This window comes from Cololabis saira, chromosome 5 (assembly GCF_033807715.1).
Source record: "Cololabis saira isolate AMF1-May2022 chromosome 5, fColSai1.1, whole genome shotgun sequence".
NCBI lineage: Eukaryota > Metazoa > Chordata > Actinopteri > Beloniformes > Belonidae > Cololabis > Cololabis saira.
Window position 1 is genome coordinate 41267383 of NC_084591.1, and position 8362 is coordinate 41275744.

Below are 8362 nucleotides of genomic sequence, written 5' to 3' on the forward strand. Positions count from 1 at the left end.
CTGTAAACATATGGATATTATTTAATAGTATGCAGTACTCGAGTTGTAAAAGAAAATCAGGGGGGATGGTGGATTTTATCATATGGGGACAGATAATTTGTGCTGGTTACAAATAATATAATATATTACAAATAATAGCACTGACCAAAACACCTGCAGAAATACAGCAGGAATGACATAGCAGCAGTTAAATGCAGCCTTCTGTAAGCTTTAAATATCCACTGGGCTTACATCAAATACATCAAAACACAACAATAAAAAACACTTTTCTGAACTTATCAATATGCCTCTGTCCTTCACAGGATGAGTAAAATTGGATCACTGCAAAAACTCAAAATCCTAACAAGAATATTTGTCTTATTTCTAGTTAAAATGTCTCATTTTAGTAAAAAGAAAAAAAAATCTCATTACACTTAAAACAAGACTCATCACTGGAAAAAATAACAATTTTCACCTGTTTCAAGTAGATTTTCACTTGAAATAAGTAGAAAAATCTGCCAGTGGAACAAGATTTTTTTGCTTGTAATAAGAAGATAAATCTTGTCCCACTGGCAGATTTTTCTACTTATTTCAAGTGAAAATGTACTTGAAACAGGTGAAAATTGTCAAATAAGTTATTTTTCTGGTGTTATTTTTCTGGTGGTGACTCTAATTGTTGAAATAGCAGTAAAATCACATTCATTGATGAAATGACATAAGGGATGGAAAGGAGGGATGGCAGTTTTACAGGGGGGATGATTTTAACCATTTTTATTTCAGGGGGGGATGCCATCCCCCTCATCCCCCCTCAACTCCAGTACTGGATATTATTTAATAGTATGAAATTAATTAATAGTATCCAGATTTCTTTTTGAATGATGTGAATGTTCATTATCTTCATTATCTGGGCAATTCATCCTCTAGGGCAGTGGTTCCCAACCTTTTTTCTTTGGAGCCCCCCATACTTGTGTCTAAGACCAGCCGGGCCCCCCGACCCGTACGTACTAGCAGCAAAATAGTCTTTAATTGAAAAAATGAACATTAATTATGTTTTTTTGATACATTTCTCTTTGGTTTACTCTGTATACATATGACTTTGTTTTTCTCCAATGTCACCAATGTATAAAATACGCACAAAAGGACATAAAATGACATACAACTATTTCTGAAAAATGTCTCTTTTAATATGAGACCAACATTTTTTGACATTTTTCCTTGAACAACCTGTTGGAGTAGATTAAATGTTGAGTAATGATATAATAATAAGGAATGAAATCATTTCCCGTGTTTGTCACCAGTGTATAAAAAACACAAAAAATATTCAAGACATTCATTATTCCTAGCAATGTTATTATGAATGATTCATTCGCAAATATAATTTTTACAACTGCATAATTTCAAAGCAGACAAAGTTTCGCGCCCCCCCCAGAGATCTCTGGCGCCCCCCCAGGGGGGCCCGGACCCCGGGTTGGGAGACACTGCTCTAGGGTACAGAAATGTAATGCCCAAAGAGAAAAGGTACCCTTTATGTTTTCCATCAAAAGCATATGAAATCGTTCTTAAAAAGAATAAGATGCAAAGATGATTCAAAGTTTAATAAAAATCCATAATCTATACCTGCTTATTCTCGTTTTGGATCATGGGAATCTGCTGGAGCCTATCCAAGGTATGTTAGCGCAAAGTAGGACTACACCCCGGATACTGTAGGTCACCAGTCCATATTGACAACCACACACTTATGAGCAATGGACAACCACTAAAGAAGCTGACACGTGTTTTTGGACTGTGGGAGGAAGCTGGATACTTGTTTCCACAACAGATGGTGCTGAGAAACTGTACAGAAGGGGTTAAACTGGGCTGTGGTATCCAGGACTGAGCATTGTGGCAACGTGAGACATGCATCTTAACCAACAAATGTTTCTCAGGATTTTTGGTTTTGAATAATTAAAACAATATTTTTAATAATCAGGACAATGAAACTCTTTGGGGGAAGCTGGAGTACCGGGATGAACCCTGACAAGCTTACTTGACCGATTCGTCCCGTTGCTACTTCTATATAGTTTGCTTTCACATACAAAAACATTCCTCTGAACTATTTTGACATACTGAATCAAAGTCGTTCGAAATTAAAATGGTTAAAAACACCCTAACATTATACAACTCTTAAACATATACCGTATTTTCTGGACTATAAGCCGCACCTGTATATAAGCTGCACCCGCTCTATTTTTAAAAAAATAATAAAAAAAAGATATACAAGCCGCACCTGCATATAAGCTGCATCCGCTCTATTTAAAAAAAAAAAGATATGCAAGCCGCAGATATTTATGTTGTTAGATTAGATATTTACTACATGTACAGAAGGATTTTGAACTGTAAATGATGTACATGTTTGTACCTAAATAGATCCTTTCCTAACAGTGTCTTTTAACACGGCAGCAACTCTGCTGATTAAAACAGGACAGAACCAAGAGAAAATAACCGGTATTTATTTATCTATCTGTTTGAAATCTGCTTCTACCTACTTCTATCTGCTAAAGAAGAAGTAGCGTATTCTTCTTTGCATTTATTTTGTCTTAGTTTTGATTCTAATTCCGGTTAGAGCGCCCCGAGCGGTGGAAGAAAAATCCACAGAGCCGCACCTTTGTATAAGCCGCACGGTTCAAAACCTATGAAAAAAGTAGCAGCTTATAGTCCAGAAAATACAGTATATACATATTACTGCAAAATGAATATGTGGATAAATTAAAGGAGACGTATTATTTTTATTAGTATTAGTATTATTAAAATGATAACCCAGTATCCTGAGGTCTTAATGAAATATCTGTACTGAGCTAGACAAACGCCTGGTGACGTCACCCATAAGTTTCTAAAGAGTGCTTTTGAAACCTCCTTTGTCTTGTCCTGCGAGTCACCATGTTGCAAATGTGTGGACTGGTGTGCCTGGGAGAGGGCTGGGACACCCCCACCTCAGTTCAGGTACCAGCCACACAAGTCAGCTGTTTAACCCTTAGAGCTCACATACAGGGATCCGTGGCGACTGCACACCCGTAGCAAATTCCCATGGACACCCTGGGGTAGTGTGTTTAGAGGACACATCTTCCAGCTTCACAAAATGCCTTTTGTTCATCAAAGTTATTATTCATTTTATATCACTGTTTTTATCCTAAAAAAAACAGAAGTAGTTAAAATTGTGCAGAACTCACAATAAGATATTTTTTTTCTATTATTTTTGTTCATAAGAATGAGCTAAGTGGGCTCTGAACTATAGTTATTGGCAACGTTATCCCAGCTTGCAACCTGCAAAAACTCATTTTCCTGAGGGAAAGAGCACAGAAGTCCCAGGGAACTAAATCTAACGCAGCTGTGAACGGTGAAAGATTGAATGGTTTTGACCATGTATCATAAACAGACAATGGATGCAAGTTGAACATGTGAGTGGATTTTTTAGATGAAAGGAAGGAAGGAAAACAAAATCAAAAAGGAGACATTTGAGGAGGGAGAGGAAAAAGGGTCCTCCATCCGGAGTTGTGGGAGCTACAACAACGAGGAAGAGGAGCAGCCATCTGCTGCACTGGTACTTGTCTTCTTCTTTCTTGTTACTAATGCTATCTTGTAATTAGATCATTAAAATGCATGCATCTAATATAAATACGTTTTTATCCTATCAATGTGGTTTTGTAGAGCTCAGAGCCAACTCTGGTTGCAGTGAGCTTCAGATGATGTGCAGGAGGGAGAGAACTGATGTACTGTACTTACCGTATACTTCTTGGTTACCTCCACCGTGCATTCACACTCAAAACATGATCGGGAGCTTAATTTCATCATATTCTTGTATGCATATTGGGATATTTATCTCTGTGATCAAATGGAAATTATCGTAATTTTCAATAGACTAAATGGATAAAACATGGTGGATGTCTGGAGGTTTTTTTTTTAAATATATATTTTTGATTGTATCCATGTTGTAATACTAAAATCATTTTATGTGAATATTCTGCTGAGCAGCTGGGACGACGTTCCAGAAGATTCACAGCTGGAAAAATTAGGTATTAGAAAGGAGAAAACTCATCTTTTCATCCAAGTAGTCCAGTACTTTCACTGGTTTACCAGCTAATAATGAACACTTGCCAGTAATTATCACTAATTATCATTATTTAATATATATGGACCAAACATTTAATATAACAGCCCACTGACATGGAGAAGATGTGGGGGAAACAAGTATTTTGTAGTTATTTAGAAAGATGGATCTCTCTTTAGTTGTGAGAGCACTTTTAATGAAAAATGTATTATTCTAGTGAACTTAAATAAAATCTGATTTTAACAATTTTGAGTACTTTTTGCCCTGGGTGTGTTTATATAATTGGTGAAAATGAAAAAAGAATAATGTTATTAGATTGGCTAGGTTGTGCTGAAAAAAAAATTGATACAAGACACTTTACATTGCACATTCTTAATGCCTCTGGATATAAGATGTAGAGCTCAAAGTCTTACCTCCAAAGTAATGGAGAAAAAAAAGTGCTAAGCTTTCTTGGCTTAGTCTATGGGAACCTATTTTGCTATTTAATATTACCTTATGTCCTTTCTGATCAAATCCTTTCAAATATAATGTTTTTAAATGTCATTATTGAAACATTATCTCAAATTAGGGCTGCCAAAACTGAAATGATGTGCTCCACTGGGACCTGCTTTGCGTGTCCTGGTGCTCACCCGGTGCCTGTGCAGCGGGAGACCCTGCTGGCTCGGGCCTACAAGCGCGAGCCAAATGACTCCGGGTCCCACCGGGCATCTGGTGTTTCTCATTTCAGCAGTGGTAGCACTCATTTTGGATTTTGTTGGCTAGTGGTCCTGTTATTCAACTTGGAGGGACCCTGAAATGACCTGAGGTGAAAGTCACTCGACTGGATTACCCAGCTGCTGTAAGAGGTAGAGGCGGATGAGCTGGAGACGGTCCAGCTGGTGTCCAGCATCCTTCCAACAGGAATGGAAATAGATGCCTCAGGCAACTTTGCTTCACCCCCACACCTTTCCAGGCCAAACCATAACTGGTTACAACAGTCTCTTAGTATATGAAACAGAACAACAAGGAATATTATTCTTACAATAAAAAATAACCACGCCCTGTTAGGTCTTGACCCCTTCCTTTTGTGAGTAAGCATTATTTTACAGGTTTGCACAATTCACATCCAAAGTACAGGGAATGCAGCAAGATGTGAACATGGGTGGGGTAAATGGTGGTTAGGCAAGATAATGTTACTCAGAGGTCGCCCTGTAATGTTAAGAGTTGCACTCTGAACAGTTTTTTTCTTTCTTTTTCTTTTGATTGTATGTCTCCTTTAAAACATACATATCGGTGGATTGCTTCGACTGGGACCGTTTGTAAACCATAAAGAGAGGTTTACTGCCCTCTTGTGACAGAAAATACTTTATCATTATAAAATAAGTTGTACTCTCTCATCTAAACTTTTGTTTTAATATGTGTAGAACACAACTGTAATCAACAACTACAAGTGATCTTAGCCAAAAATACTACATTAACTCCTATTATTTCCTTGGAAATCGCATTTAATTCATGTGGATTTTAATTATTTTCCCTTCAGGGATTTATAAAGTATTTATTGAATTGAATTTAAAGATTTCTCTTTATTTTATAGAAATATTACAATTTAACAATTTAGTCTATACAGTACTATTGATATCCAACACAAAAGAATATTTTAGCAAGAAATCATTATAAAGAGTAAAAATGTTGGCTCTTGCATTACTAAAGTGTTCCACCATGTTTTTCTATTTAGTCACCATACATGATTAAAATGCAAAAATGTGTGTTAAGTGAATAACACTTCAGGTGAACCTTAATGCATCAGATATTACACTGTGACATTATTTCAGAGAGAAAAAATGCAGAAGCCACATGTGGAAAAATTTGATAAGTCTATTAATTCAAAAGCTTTTAGACCTCCCATTTAACAGAAATAAATGTAATGATTTACTTCTCTGTGATATTAGCAGTCTGTGGCTGGATTTGCTGTGCTATTCGGTTCTTCAGTTCATCAGGTTTAGTGGAAATTAATTTATACACAACTTTGTCATGGGTCGACCACATGCTGTCAATTTCACTGATGTTTTGGACTTTGGTTGGACCATGACAACACCTTGATTCTTTCGTTTTTCAAATATTCTGTTGTAGATTTTTTTAGATTGATTTGGCATCATTGCTCTGCTCCATGATTCAGTTTTGCCCAAATGTTAATTGTCAGAAGTCTCTCATTTGATGCAAGAATACTTTGTTATACAGAGGAGTTGGAGGTCAACGTATCTTGGTCATGTGACTGTAAACAGTCCTGATTTAAACAATCCAACAATACCAAATTATCACCCCTCTATTAACATGCTTGAAAACTGGTATGCCGTCTTTATGCTGATATGCTGCATTTCTTTTCACCAGACATTGCACTTTGTAAACTTTACCATGTTCGTCTCCTTGTGTCCAAAGAACATCATTCAAGAAATAGTTTGTACAGACGCATTTTTGTATCTGATGGTATAATGTTTCCCTTAGACAGAGTAGGCGTTCTCCTAGAAACCCTTCAAAACAAGTCACATGTGTGTGTTTTTGTTGTAACATTTCAAATTCAAATGAGGCATGTAACTGAAATGTGATTTTTGCATGGTAAGTTCTGACTTTCAGTTAAACTCACAGGGACATGGGAAGACTGTTAAGTGTCCTAAATATTTTCCTATTCATAATAATCTTTTTCACTGCAAAATGATTGACTCCATCATTATTTCGATAAGGTCTTATAACCCTATACAGACTGATTCTTAACCAAAATGACTTCTCTAATATATAACTGATGTCTATTTAGCGTTAAGTTAACACGTATCTGATTTCTCACTTCTTTACTTTCTTCTAATGCAATTTCAATGCCATTTAAAAAATCCCGACAAAATTCTGCCCAAAGGAATCAAAGAAGTTGTATCTAATTTAATCTGAATGCAATGGGACAAATACTGTCTAATACTGTACACTTAGAGAACCCTCCAATGTAACAAATCTCCCTCAGATACTGTAATTAAGTGAATTGGTTGGTTGGTTACATACTATAGTTGATACTTTCATTAGCACACTTGGTTAATTTGTTATAGCCAAAATGTAATGCTTCAACACTTTGTCCCAATACTTAAATAATGGATCACTTAAAGTAAAGCTGCTCTCAGCATTAGTTTAAGATTGGACCTACAGTATGCTCTAAATGGCACAGTTTAGTGGTCAAATAGAGGTAGTACAGCAGTCAACATACCTCACATTAGGAGATAGAAGATACTGTAGCTAAATAGATAGAATCAGAATCAGAATCAGCTTTATTGGTCAGGTTCAGCTAAGGTGCAGCAGTTTGAGGTAGAGAAAAAGAAAAAAAGGACAGCTCTGAATAAAATAAAATAAAATAACCTATTTACAATTTTACCATTTTACAATTTTACAAAACATTATATATTATACAAAAAATACAAAAAATTATACAAAATAAATACAAAAAGTGAGAGGTGCAGCAGATAGGCTGTTGATTTCAAACTAAAATATTCCTTTGTTTATATGCTTGATTGTTTATGCTGTGTATGATGACATCTGTATTTTCCGGGCTGTTATATTTATTGGACTGTTTGATTCTGTACCAAATTAACAGTACTGTCTTGTTTAAGGTGCAACAGGAAATTCCTCAAACACAACCTAGTTTACATTGGCCCTTATTTGCCACGAAAAGTACATTATGCTTTTATTTTATCGCATTGAAACGCTTTAACAGAAGCTCAGACTAAAAGTCTGTTCTGTTGTTACAAACCCATGCATTTTTATATGCGTTTGGCCTGCGCAGCCTGCACCCCAGTGAACACTTGAGTGAAACTGACATGGGATTGGCCAATCACGTGCTCGCTCTGGGATGACGTCCCTCCTGCACATTCCAGTTATATTTAGCGCCTATAAATGGCGGAGTCGCCCCCTAGGCTTTGTTGACTCTGCAGCAGGCAGCAGCAGTGGGAGTGGGGTGCAATCACTCTTTACACGGCCTGTACAAACGTCACGGCTCTATGTGGATAAATAAAGTGCAACTATAGTTGACTCTGTTTGATTTTATTCCAGTTTAAATGTAATAATTACAATAACAACAATAATAATAATACTTCCTTGAGTGTGGATGCACAAGAGGGAGTCATTAAACCAATAAAACCCACAACTTCACACGAACACCTGTCTAAAGTAATAACATTAGTGCACTAATGAGTGACATATTGCGGGTTTTACAGCCCGGCAGGGCCGGCTCTGGAGGTGTGGAGCGGCTGTGCCGGGCCCCCCGGGCCCCCCAGGCCCCCCCCCCCC